Below are 14,148 nucleotides of genomic sequence, written 5' to 3'. Positions count from 1 at the left end.
GCTCCTCTTATCTGCGGGGGACACACTCCCCCCATTCAGCAGATGCCTGAGACCACGGATTATACCGACCCCTATATATACTATGTTTTTTCCTATACAGATACACCTATGATAAAATTTAATTTGTAAGTTAGGCACAGTGAAAGATTAACAACAATAATGAATAATAAAGTAGAATATACTGTAATAAAAGTTATGGGCCCATGGTCTCTGGCTGTCCCTAAACACCTTATTGTCCTGCACTCACCCTTCTTGTGATCATGTGAGATGGTAAAATGCCTCCACGATGAGATGGAGGGAGGGGCCTGGCATGCGCACTGGGACACAGGGTGAAGCTACTACTGACCCTGCAGGTAACTGAACCTGTGGAGAAGGGGGGACTGCTGCACCATGAAATGAACTTCAGAGTTACCAGGGTTCGGGTCTCGCCAGCTTTTCCACTGATGTCCCTTGTTCCAGGGTCCAGTCCAGGGTACCACACTGTCGCTGGCCATCCGGGTTTTAATGGATGAAAGAACGGAGGTGTCGCTCTTCATCAGGCAGAGCTCTCAGCGAAGCTGTCTCCACCGTGGGCACCAGATCACATGCCATCCGGCCCCGGCTTCAGAGTCTCTCCCATCAGGAGGTGGGTCCCCTCAGCTCATTGGTGCACGCACGTAGGGGCTGCCCTCGGCAGAGCTCTGCATTAATGAAGGATTTCAGTGGCTTCTCGCTAGCTTGGAGGTTGGAAGGGAGAGTTTCAGAGCTGTGGTGGACCACACAGATGGCAACTGGGGCCCCGAAAGCGTATGGGAGGCCCTATATCCCTGCTAGCTGGTGCAGGCACACATCCCCTGCCCTAAGTCAGGCCCTCCTGTAGCTCAGAGGGTGGCTCTGAAACCAGAACTCTCCCCATCCACCACCCCCAGTACTCGCATGAGAACCAGAAGGAGTCCCAGCCCGCCCCCCAAGCCCACACGGGTGACTCTCCTCTTAGATCCAGGTCATGGCATCTGACCCTGGGCACCTCTGGGTCCCAGCCTATCCCTGGAGCAGGGAGTTGGCTGGACCCCCAAGACCAGTGGAGGGAAGGCCCTGTTGCCTTGGGGGAGGACAGGACAATGCCCCCTTTTTCCGGCAGCTGGCAGAGCCTTCCAGGCCCTGCGCTTCTGAATGCCCTTTGGAGCCAGACACTGGACTCTGTTTCTCAGGCAGCCCCGTGCCAGGCCCGCCACCACCCAGAGAGAAGGAGCCTTTCTTCTCCGCTGGCCAAAGCCATGGCTCCCAAGAGAGCAGCAGCAGCAAGGGGGGCTGCCCTCTGTTCAGGAAACCGAGGCTTCCCGCCACCCCGCCCCACCTCCGCTTGGGAACCTCGGAGCTGGAAAGAGAAGTGTGTCACCCCCTTTGTGAGCCAGGCCTGCTCCCTCCTGACTCTGAAGCTACAGGATTCCCTCCCCAGCTTGGCTCTCAGCCTCAGCCCCCATTTCACCCCCTACCTATTCATCAGCTGCTCTGAAGACCTTTCACAAGGCTCATCCTGTTGGCCTGGAAAGGGGCTTGCGCTGAAGCCCGCTGAGGGCTGTGTTTGGAGGGAGGAAGAGCTTCCAATCGGAGCTACTGTGCCTTCTTTGAAGGTGGACCCGAGGCCCAGAGAGGTGACGGATGAGCCTGGGGGAGGAGCATGGATGGGGTGCCAGACCCAGTTCAGGACTGCAGTCCCATGTGGCTCCCAGGACGTTTTATCCAAGGACCCCCAGCTCCATATAAGGGGCTCACCAAGATAGCCTCCAGAGGGCTTGGTCACTGCCGGGGCTGTTGACAGCCCGATCTGGGGTCCGTGGATCAGCCAGGGCAGGGATTGCCGGGACTTCCCGCAGGACTGAGAGTCACTAGGAAGACAGTTTCAGATAGATTGTCAGAGACTTTTGAGAGAGCCAGGCTGGGGGGCACCCTCCACCACTGGGCCAACTCTGGGGACACCCTCGTCCAGAAAACCTGGGGCAGCACCACCCCTCGCTGTGAGCCCACCCACGGCAGCAGACCCTCCGGACCCCCAGGCCAGAGTGAGGTTGCAGGGATGGAGATGGTCACCACATATGGACCACACGCCCACAGACAGGAACTGGAGTTGCGCACAGAAGCACATACACCAGGACACAAAGACCCACAACCAACAGATCCGTGGAGACACGCAGATGAACCCCACAAACAGACACACAATGGATAACAGTTGTGGGGATGCTTGATCATCTCACAACACACCCCAGACAGACGCATGCCAGACACATAAAGAGACATAAAGACACACACACACACACACTGGAAACCCAAAGACAGACACCTCACATACTCAGACACAAACACACCCTGGACCTACAAAGATAAACATACCAAGGGGGTCCCAAGGGACCTGGTTTGGGGGCAGGCAAGTACCTCATCTGTAGAGAATTTAAAAACAATAATAAAACCCACCTTCAGCCTGCTTTTTTATTATTTATTAAGTCTGCACTGGAAATTATTTCCAGTGCAGTAACAAGATACTCCCTCCCCACCAAATTATCTCATTAATTCCAACAAATTAGAATTTGGGTCTTTTTTCACATTATTTATATTACAGTAAAATATACACAATATAAAGTTCGCTGTTTTTTCTATTTTTTTATTGTGACTATTTTAAGCACTTTTAGGTGTACAGTTCAGTAGCATTGAGTACATTCACAGTGTTGTGCAATCACCACCACTATCTATTTCCAGAACTTCTTCATCCCAAACAGAACTCTGTACCTGGTAAACATGAACTCCCATTCTGCCTCCCCAGCCCTGCCAACCTCTTTCTACTTGCTGTCACTATGAATTTGCCTCCTCTAGGTTTTTCATATAAGTCAGATCATACAATACATATCCTTTTGTGTTTTAACCTGTTGGCTTTAATAATAAATATGTAGACTTCAAGTCAGTACATTTTTATTATTTATCTCTATATTAACCCTGTGTTCTACGTGGACCTTAATTCCTGCTCCTAATTCCTATTCCAACTCCCAGCTCCACAGCTGGACCCCTCCATCCGGGGGCTGGAAATCACCAAGTGGCTTTCAGGAGCAGTTTGTGTCACCAAGCCCTAGCTCTGCGACACTCAATTTGTAGAAACGGAACTTGAGTTGCTTAGTTTTATTTGTATTTAAATTTTAAAACACTGAATCAGAGAGCAAGTTGTAAGGCCATAGTAATTTTGTTAGGAAAGTGCAAATTTTAGATGACACAGGAATTTGAATACTTTGTTTAAAATTGAAGTTTCTTCTTTTTAAGTTGTTGGTCTTTAATTTCTATTTAATTCTAATGTAATTTTATTCATTACTGGGACATATCAATATGTAGGTATGTGTTTCCCCCATTTTAAAAATAATGTAATTTAAAAGTATGCGTCCATCTTTCCTTTTTTTTTGTACCATAATGTTCATTGTATTTTAAATTTTATTTATTCTTGAAATGGCGTGAATGTATATACAAAATTCAAGAAAAGAAATTTTGGCTGTCCCCCATTTATTCTATTTATTGCTATTCATTTCATGATTATTACTGCCAATAATTTTGTCTTATAGAAAGTGGGTGGTGTTAAATATTGGCTCAGGGTATATGCTATCTGTGCCCTGACATACACAAGTACATCTCTCTCTCTCTCTTTCTCACACACATACACACGCACACACGCACACACAATATGTAGATAAATCCCCCTACCCCGCCACGCCCCCTTCCTCGTATTAAAAACCATTGTTAAATGCCCAAAGCCACTGATCACGAGGCGCTTAAGTCTCCCTGGCAGACAGCGTTCCTGGTGGTGGAAAAGTGGGTCACCGCCCACAGGGATCTGCCCAGGTTGGGCACCGCTGAGCAAGGCGGGGCCTGGAGTGAATGGGAAGGAGACCCCAGGAGATGTCTGGAGTCAGAACCCCTGCCCCTCGCCCCGAGGTTATCTTCCCCGCTGCACTTCCATGGTATACCACGAGGTGCCGCTGTGGCAAAGCGATCGCTGCCTACGGCCCTTTCCGAATCACTGGGCCAAGTTTGCAGAGCGCCCTCCCCGGTGCCTGGCACTGCGCCCGGCCCGGGGAATCCAGGAGAGTAAGCACAGCCTAGCCAGAGGGACTCACAAGGAAGCCAGCAGTGACGGTGGCCGGTGCCGGCGCTGTACACTGCATGCTGTGTCCAGGGCCAAGGAAGCTGTGCCTTGAGCAATGGCAGGCGGAGCCAGACGCCAGGAAGGATGCCCGGAGCAGAGGCAGAAGTGTGCACAGGCCTGGAGGTGGCAAGGAGGCTGGGGAGCGGTCGGAAGGGGGCTGGTCACCAAGGGCCTTTAGTCTCAGCCCGACCCCTTGGGACCCTGGGACATGAGAGGGCCACACAAAGACGTGGTTGGACGTAAACTTAGAAAAGTACTCAGCTGTCATTTGTGTTCAAAAAATGGAAGGGGCCCCACAAAAGAAAGAATATGTATGCATACACTCATGGGTATCCATAAAATATATCCAGAAGATACACAACAATAATGGACGTTAGTTTCCTCTGAGAATAGGACTCCTGGCTACACACAGGGGTGGAAGGAAAACTTACATTGTGTGCATTTTGTTTATTTCACCTCTTGAGCCATGTGAACGAACCACCTTTCTGAAAAATAAATGAAAATTATAAACTTGAAAATTGTCAAGTCTTTATAATTAAAAAAAATCAAAATCACTTTGGTTGTCTTGTGTTGGGTGAGTTGGAGGACAGAGACTGGGGGCAGGGTGTCCTAGGGAGAGGTGGAAGGGACCTGGGCCAGACAGGGAGGCTGGGGTGCCCGTGGAGGTGAGCTGGGAATCTCCAGGGTTCCACTTATGAGCTTTTCTGGGGCTACAAAAATACAAGGGGCATGCAAAAGTAGAAACCCAAATAAACAAATGTTTGAAGATATCTGTAGAATGGAACTAGTGCCAACCAGCCAATTGCCACGCAGCTCGCAGAGTAACATATTCAACGTGAGTGGTTGTTAACAGGTTCGACAGGCTGAGGAAGGGATGCATGGCTGTGGGGACCCCGGTGGGACTTGCCATTCTATACTCCAGGGCTGAAGCCAGGCACCAAGGGGCTCGGAAGTCACACCCAGACCAGGAGCAAGTTTCTGGGGCTACAGGTAGTCCTAGGCATCCTCACCCTACTCTGCCCCAGGTGAGGAGTCTGAGCAGGGGCAGGAGGAGGCAGCTCCCAGCAGTGGGGCGCTCTCAAGGAAGGGTATGTAGAGAAACAGCGGTGGAATATCTGCAGTGACAGAGAACCTGGACACCATGATGGTCAAACTTCCTCCTCAGACAGAGAAGGAAGCTGAGCACAGAAAGGGATAGAGATTGCCCCAAGACCCCACAGCAGTTAGCTGCAGGGCTGAGACTCACCCTACCTCCTCTGCCTCCCGACCCTCAGTGACCTCCACAAGGCCACACTGATACCCTACACCCCCATTCCGGAAGCCAGGAGGTGACTTCCAGGGGACCCATCAGGCAGAACGGTCCACCATTCACAGCTCCAGAAGGATTGTTGGTAGGGGTCACAAAGAACTCCACATCCCAGGCCCTGCAAATGCTGTGCCTTCTGCAGAAAGGGGTGGAGGGCAGGTCTTGCTCTAGACCTCTGGACATTTGCCCGGCCCAGGAAGGCTCAACCACCTGTGTCACAGGCCTCTGAGCTGGCCGTCCCCTTGCATGCTTCCCTCACATGTGAAAAACACCGGCTCGTCCAGCCTCACAATCCTGATGTACACAAAGGAATGGATTTCCAGATTCGATTACTTAAGCATTTAAAACTTATAAGGCAAAAATGCCTTATATGAAGTTAAAACAAAAGAGATAATTGGAAGAAAATGTTGACAACATAAAAAAGAGGAATAATATCTATATGAATAGTTCCTACAAATTAATTTTTAAGAGACGAGTAACCCAACAGAAGGCAAAGGTCCAGTGAGATAATAAATAGCAGGAAAGGGATTTCATATGGTGGGAGGAGCTGAATAAACCTGAGTATCCATGTCCTGGAAAAAATCAGGGAGACGGGGCTTCTTCTCTCTGTGGGCACAAGACCAGCCTGCCATTCTCTGCCTCCTTTTTCTTTCTGGCTAAGAGATGTTGAGTATTTTCTGTGCCAGTCAGAAACACACACACACACACACCTAAGAAAACTCTTTTGAGAGCCCCTCTGTGCATCTGCTAGGATTTTTCATTCCCAAGAAGGGACCCCAAGAGTAGACCATGAACCCTGTGAGAAACAGCTGAGCTTGAGCTCTGACGTGGCCACTCTTGGTCACCTCCCCTACCTCTGCTCCCTTCTCCTCCTGCTAACAGAGCTCCAGTTTCGTTCAGGCAGCCACCCTACTCCCAGCCAAACAAAGGACACCTGACAGAAGCAGACAAGAGACCTGCCAGAGGGGCAGCAATATCCTCAGGGGCATTTACATTTCTGTGGGACATTTTTGCTTGTCACACTATGGGAACACTGTGCTTATCTGGTGGACTGCGATGGGACTAGAAATCCTGATAGTCATACGTAACAAAGCTCTGGCCTGAATCCCACATGAACAGAGACATAAGTGAAAAATCTCCGCCTAGAACCTAGTCCCCCTTTACATGTTAACAGAAAGGTTTTTTTGCACAGCTTTAGGACAGCCTTGACTATATATACCACAGCACAACAGCCACTGTGTCCAATGAGGAAGCTGATGCTCTGTGTCATTTAGAGACTTCCCGAGAATTAAACATTTCAACATGATGACTACCTGTGGCATTTTAGTCACCAAAGCAATCCACCTGTATCTGTCTGCATCCATTGCTGCCACATTAATGGAGATTTTATATGCAGGGGAAGGCATCTGAGTGTTTCATTATGTCCTCTAGAATATTTGGGCCTGAACATATATCTTGAAATACATATTATTTTATTACACAGTTCCTTTCGTTCTTCCTTTAAAGTTAAGGCCATGTATTGATTTTTTTTGCAACAGGATGTGTAAGTGGGTTCTATTTTCCCACAAACATCATGAGGATAGTAATATTTGGTACGGAAAGGGTGTGCTGGGCCTGGTGAGGTTAGAAACAGCTGGTCTGAGCCAGTCAGTGCCATCTGCCCTGGTGATGAGTATGGGTCCATGGATGGGGTGAAGCATTTTCTCTCATCTCTCTTTGGCATGAACAAGCAGGCAATCGCATAGCCCTGGCAGCCACCTTATGGGCGTGAAGAGGGGATGTTCCTAAGGATAAAGCCCATGTGCAGGACAGAGCTGGAGGGCCCGGCTCCCTGTGACCTCACTGAGCCCTCATGCTACAGGGTCTCAGGGTGCCCTTCCTCTGGGCCTCTGGCTCTGTGATGCTCATGTTTCTATGGGGAAGGAGGCGGCAACCAGCCATGAGGTACAATGGCAGGAGCAGTGTGGGTTAAAACAGCACTACAGCCTCGTTTCCCCTTCAGGAGGGAACCACAGGAAGCAAGGCTACACCCCCATCTCACTGTTGTTACCAACAAGGCTGTTGGTGTTTCTGGCCTTTTAAAGGCCACCAGAAGCCATATCTCAGGAGAGGCAGCCGCTGCTGAGGACTCCTGCCCTAGGCTCTCCCCACCTCTCAGAAATGTTCATGGGGCTCAAAGGAAGTCTAGCAGATCCATGAGTCTAGATCTGCATAAGAACTTGAGCCTCATTATCACTGGGTAAACCAAGAGTAAACTGAGACCCAAGCCACAGAAAAGCCAGTTCGGCAGAAATGTGGCATGTTACACACATCTGGAAAGGTCCTGGGAATTGCTCGGTCCAGTTTCCTTGTGTGTCAGTCAGGATAGGTATTGTTATATGCTACAGTAACAAGCAACCCCTCAGATCTTAGTGGCTAAAAGCAACATCATGTATTTCTCACTCATGTCTACACACTCACTGCAGGTTAGGTTTGGCAAGGGGCTTCTGCTCATCAGTCACTCAGGGATGCAGGCTGAAGGGAGCCCCACACTGAGCTCCATACTTCCACAATGGCCAAGGGAGAGAGAAGTGAGAGCATGGCAAACCCCAAATTAACTGTCCTTTAAAGTTGCTCCTGAAAAATGTCACCTGTCTCTTTCACTCATGTTTCATTGGCCCAAACAAGTCCCATGCCGTGCCTGTGTTCACCAGGATCGGGACGTATAATCCTCCTGCAGGAGCATCAGTGGAGGGAGGGACCTGAACATGGGGGAACAGTACTACAGTCTCCTACACCTGGTTTGCAGTCCATGCGGCCATCCTGATTCTACCTGGGCTCCCAGAAGAACATTTCCATGACAGCAGATCTGACTGTGCCTGCGCCCATTTGAAGGCCTTCAGGGGGACCCCATCCCTGACCTGACACAGTTCAAACCCTCAACCTGGCTGCCAAAGCAGTGGCTCCTGCCCACTTCCCCTCCTCCTATCCTTTTCCCCCCACTTATTAATTGATCCTTAAATATTCACTCTGGACCTCTGTTAAACTGACCACTATGCCGAATGCTGGTCAGGAAAGCATACCCAAGACCACTCCTACGAGCCCCTTAGGGGCCAGGACCACCTGTTCATACCTAAAGACTCCCAACTCCAGCAGCCTCCGAGAGCTTCATACCTTAGGGCTTTTGCCTAAAGCCCTACCACCCTCCCTCCTCCCACATCCAGCCTGTTTCCTCCCTGACTTCTGCAAGCTGAGCCGTGCCATTCCTGGACACACCACGACCACAGAAGCTATGCAATGTGTTATTACATGAACTGTTTGCTTGTCTGTCACCCCAAGCAGATTGTGGGCTCCTCAAAGATTATCATGGGTAATCCATTATGCAAAATGACAACAATGTAAATGTTCAACCATAAAGGATTGTGAAACAGGTCATGGCCATTTATATTCTAGAACATTACAAAACCATTTTAAATGATGAGGTAATATTCTTTGAATTAGCAAGTCTCCTTTAGAACTGCAACCTCAGATTCAGCGGTGCAGCCTTATCTGCAGCAATAACCTAAGTGTCCACCAATAGGATACTGGTTAGACGCATTAGAGTCCAGAATTGTATAGAATGCAGCTCTTAAAAAAGAATGAGACAACGCCATACAGGCTGGTGTGGGACCATCTCCAAATACACTGTAAAGTGAAAAAAAATTAGAAGCAAAATGGGGGTGGGAGGGCAGTGTGCTAAATTTGTTGCACAAAATGCATACATGGAAAAAAATCTGTGTGCTTATACACACACAGAGCATGTCTAGACAGATACAAAAGAAACTTTTTGGGAAAGTTTGGTTGCCTCTTGGGAAGGGAACCAAAGGTAGGGGACCCAGGCAGGAAACATACCTTTTCTGTCTAACTTTTGTACAGATAGATTATTTGACAATGTGCTTTAAAAAAAAAAAAAGTCAGGAAGAAAATTTAACATCCTAGAAAAGCATTCAAGATATCTTGTTAGTTTAAAGAGATAAATTCAAATTTCAAAATCACAGGTACATTATGACCCTTTTTTTTGTAGAGTAAAATGCATCCTCAATCTCAATATATAAGAAAATGTTGCATTCTGTGCTATTTTAATTTGGCTTTATTTGACATCCTCCTAATAAAAGTTCAAAGAGAAGAAAAGGGTATAAACAGAAAAATATACACCCCTCTTCCCTCACTTCAGCTTCCTGGGCTTCTGCTCACCTCCTGTCACACCAAAAATATTAAGGTTTTAAGCCTGGGAGCTGGGTTGCAGGGGATATTTTATTTTTTGTGTGCTTTTCTGCAAGTTCTATTTTTTCTCAATAAGCCTAGATTACCATAGAAATAAGAAAAAAAAATACATACTTTTTAAGTGCTCAGAATGAAGCGAGGCCTTGAACCTCCTTCCTTCTCTCAACTCTAGGAGACAGGCTACTCCCGCCACTGCCCATTCAGACCACCCTCCCTCACGGTAAGAAGCTGAGTGGGGGGCAGAATTGAATTTCTAAGTTACAGGAAGGGCCCCCAGACCCATTTTTAAATAAAATCCTCCTTCCTTCCTTCCTGCGCGGCCCTTATCACCTGCACCCTCCCTTCCTTCCTCTCTAAACCTCCTTTCAGAGGCCAGAGTAGCACCAGGCAGAAGAAGCCAGTTGCCCTGTTGATTCTTCAGAGATGCTGAACCGAGGAGCTCCCCCCTGGCTTGTCCTTCCTCGGGGACTCTCTAGAAATAAATCGGAAGCACAGGAAGGGAGCAAGGGCACCAAAGTGAAGAATTCCTCTTTCACAAGAGCTCAGGTTAAAAACAAGGGGCCTTGTTAAAACCGCACCTTAATGAGGCTCCTTCTCGCCTAATTGTCGCCATGGCAATGACCCCTAGTGGCCATCTGTAATTAACTCGGAGTCAGAGCCACGGAATGAGCCCCTCCAGTAAATTGCCCGCCTGCCCAGGCAGTCACGCGGCCCCTCCTTGGTCCTCGGCCTCCAGCATAGGTGATGGGGCAGAAAATTCCCAGCCGGGGCTTCCCTCTCTACCTCCTGATTCTCCCTGGCACTGACAGGGGAGGGGCTCAGACCCATGGAAATAATAGCAGCGCTACTAATAGTAATAGTAGCTATTATACCAAGTACTTATGCTTTATGCCTTTTCATCTTTGCAGTAATCCTATGAGGGATGCACTATTACTGTCTGCCTTTTTCAGATGCGGAAACTGAGGCACAGAGAGACTAAGCCAGTGACAGAGCTAGGATTTAAATATAGGCACTCTGGCTCCAGAAACACCCTCATAATCCCTCGTCTAGAGATGGAGTTCCAGTGGGTCACCGGCTTCTCTTGAGGGCAGTAAACACCTGGAGTTGCCTATTGCTACTTTCCAGCTGTGCGACCTTAGACCACTTTGTAGCTCTGAACCTTGCTCCTTACCCAGAACAGGGAGAATGGTTGAAGTGAGTCAGAGGTTGGGGCAGGGGTCTGAACAGCCTCATCGGTTCTATTCAGCAATGAACTCCCGACTCCACCAGAACCTTCCTGTTGTCTTCATCCTGGTGTGGTTTCAGAGGGAAGATGGCCTGAAGGTTAAGAGATGATAAATGTGACCATCCGTGAAAAGCCCTGGGCACAGTGCCTGCCCACAGTAAGTGTTCGGTGAATATTAGCTGCTCTTATTTTCACTAAGTGGACTAAATGGTCTCAGCAGTCCAAGTGTGCAGATGCCCCTGAGGAAGACCTCCTACATAGAGCTAACAGTTGGGAAAGTGAGGAAAGAGAAGTGGTGGGAAAGCCCAATTTCCACCAGTTTTATAGAATACATGGACAGAAAGATCAGACCTTCTTGTGCTCAGTGTATTCTGTGAAAGAATACACTGGAATGGCAGAGAATAGCTCTGACCAAAGGTGGTAGCCACCGTCTTCCCTGGCCCTTCTCACTGAACACACTTACATAAACCTAACCAGATCAGGTCAGAAGGCCCAGGGGCCAGCCACCAAGGCACATTCCAGTCAGAAGGAAGCAAGAAGGATTAATAGGCACTTCCCTTCCCCCAGGGGCATCTGCCAGAACTTAGTCAATGTCCACACCTGGCTCCAAGAGTCCATTCCTTGCTCCTGGAAAGGCAGGCTTCATATGGGGCGGCCATGGGGATGGGGAAAGGAAGACAATCTGTAGGCTTTGCCACAAACCTCCAAGTCCTCCTCCACACCACCCCAGAGTCATATTTCTAAACTGCACTTCTGACCATGTCTAAATCCTTCAATGGCTCCCACTGTCTTTTGCATGAGCTCTGAATTTATTGGTATGGATCATGAGGTCCTGCAAGTCCCTTGCTTTCCCCTTTGCCCTTCATTCTAGCCACACTGGACCACTGGCCATTCTCTAAATCAGCCTTCCATGGTTCCATGCCTTTGCCCATACTTGGAATGCCATTTTACCTTTTTTTTTCACTTAGTTAGAATATTACCTTCTCTCTAGAGCTTTCTCAGGGACAGAAAAGAAGGGGTAATCACAGTGGACAGGAAATGCTGTGCATTCAGACATGGGCTGAGGAAGCATTCTGCTGTCCAGGAATAAAGAAAAGTCTGACCCGGGGATGTGCCTGCCTTATTTGTGCCAGCAGGAGGCCAGCTGGGGCTACCTTAGAACTTTGAGATGGGACGGAATCACAGATTTAAATTTGTTCTTCTACCTCCATTTGACAGATGAAGAAACAGACCTATAGACAGGCAGTGACTTATTTTAAGGTCACACAGTGGCAGAGTAGGGACTCCTGGTCTACCATCAATGCTCACTCCACACTTGCATTTCTAGGCTATAGCCTATATGCAGATGTTTTTATGGGGAGAGGGCATCACGCCAGGAGACATGGTTCATGCAGAGGCAGGATCAGCAGGGGTTGTTCAGAGGCCTCAGTCTCTCAGCAGCTCCCAGGAAAACATACACACACGTATGCACACATGAACCCACAGGGACTGGGATCAACACTTGGTCCAGCTCTGCAGTTCCCCCGTGACAACAGGAGGGGGAGCAGAGCACCTCACTAGAGGCCAAGGAGACTGGGGAGGCCGAGAACTTTCCAAGGAAACCATTTGAATCCATCTCCTGTCCTTAATCTACTTCACTTCTGCATCCCTGGGTGCCTGAGAGGGCAAAATTCACCCTTGTTTCCACCCTTGGTGCTTGAGAGGCATCGTCCTCCCCCAGTGGACAGTGAACTCTCAGTCATTGTTCCAAAGGTGAGCACAGAGTGAGACAGACTGCCTTTGCTTCTCGGGGCTGCTCATCAGGGCTGCTCAGGGATCACCCTGGTCCTAGGGTCCCTGCTGGCTGCAAAGGGACATGGCATTCCTGCTGATCCCAGGGTCCCTGAGAGGAAGCCTACGATCATCGGCATGAGCCACCAGCCAGGCAGAGCCAAGCTACGTTCTGGGATATTGTATCTTTCCCAACTTGAAAAATAAGTTGCAAAGAGGTATCCAGTGCTTTCTCCAAGGGCACACTTGGCAAGGAAGATGGTTCTGGGAGGCCTGGAGTCCAGGCATGTGGCCTGTCAAAGGGTATGTGATACAAGGCCACTCGGACTCAGACCCACTTGCTGCTGAGAGGCAAGAATGAGCTCTGGTGCTCCTAGTTCCAGTCTCAACCTGTTCCCCACAAGGTCAAGGGTCTGCAAACTTCAATCCCAGAAGGGTGAATGTCAAACTGGGATCCTGAGTCAAAATTAAGAGAAAAATGAAAATTCCCTAGAACATGTATACCCTGAACAACTTATTCAGTCAAAGAGGTTCTGAACAGGAATTTAGAGGCATGTGGAAGATTGAGAGCATCTAAGATCAGAGCATCTAAGAGACAGGTAAGTGTATGCCAAGAGGACACTTATCCAGAAGAAAATGTTTAGCCCAGTGCTTCCCCACCTCTTGGGGTTCCTTTCCTTTGATCTGCTTGCCAGCTCCCAGTCCAGTTTTCTCTTCCTTTGCCTGCTAGGCTATGTCAACACCAGCTACCATTTCCTCCCACTCTCTCTTGGTCTTCCCTCTAATCACCCCACTGTGTACTCTCATTTCTCAAAAAGGGCCTCCTTGAGGCTATGTCCAAGAGTCAATGCTCAGTGCTCATCCTGCTTGGCCTGTCACTGTATTAGACACTTCTGATCTCTTCTTGCTTCTGAAGACATTAGTTCCCCTGATCTCAAGGATGCCGCTTCCTTTGCTCTTCTACTCAGAGACTTACCCTCTTGGTCTTCTTTACTGACTCTTCTCATATTCCTCCCCTCAAAATCAAAGCACCCAGTGTTTGGCCTCTAGAACATTTTTTTTCTGTCTACACTTACTTCACAGAGATCTTATTTTGCCTCAGGGTTCTAAATGAGACCTACAAGGTGTGAATTACCAGGTTTTAAACTCCAGTCTGGACCTCTCCCCTGAATGCTAGGTTTATATATCCAGTTGCCTATAGGACCTCCCACTCAGCTATCTAATAGGCCTCTCAAACTCAACGTGTCTGGAGGAAAGCTGATATCCCCATCCCCAAACCCTGCTCTCCTACTTCCTAGTTCAGGAAATAGCAACTCCATTCTTCTAGGAGCTCAAGTTAAAACCCCTGCGGTCTTTCTTGACTCCATTGTTCCTCTCGTACCCCATCTTCAATCCCTCAGCACATCATAGCAGTTTTGTCTTCAAAATATATGAGAAATAAGTCAG

General features: G+C 48.7%; 1 long non-coding RNA gene across 1 annotated transcript in view; it reads right to left on the bottom strand.

The window, feature by feature from the left end:
• Positions 1–349: 349 nt before the first annotated feature.
• The window catches only part of LOC118935598 (uncharacterized), a 30,971-nt gene continuing 17,172 nt past the window's right edge, over positions 350–14,148 (bottom strand). Inside the window, exons 3-4 of the long non-coding RNA XR_005033912.2 lie at positions 4,591–4,644; positions 350–716 (exon numbers count right to left, since the gene is read on the bottom strand). This is a non-coding gene — a long non-coding RNA (uncharacterized LOC118935598). The remainder of the gene's footprint in view (positions 717–4,590; positions 4,645–14,148) is intronic.

The sequence above is a fragment of the Manis pentadactyla genome, chromosome 18 (assembly GCF_030020395.1).
Source record: "Manis pentadactyla isolate mManPen7 chromosome 18, mManPen7.hap1, whole genome shotgun sequence".
In the NCBI taxonomy this organism is placed as follows: domain Eukaryota; kingdom Metazoa; phylum Chordata; class Mammalia; order Pholidota; family Manidae; genus Manis; species Manis pentadactyla.
This window is presented reverse-complemented; position numbering and strand designations above follow the sequence as displayed.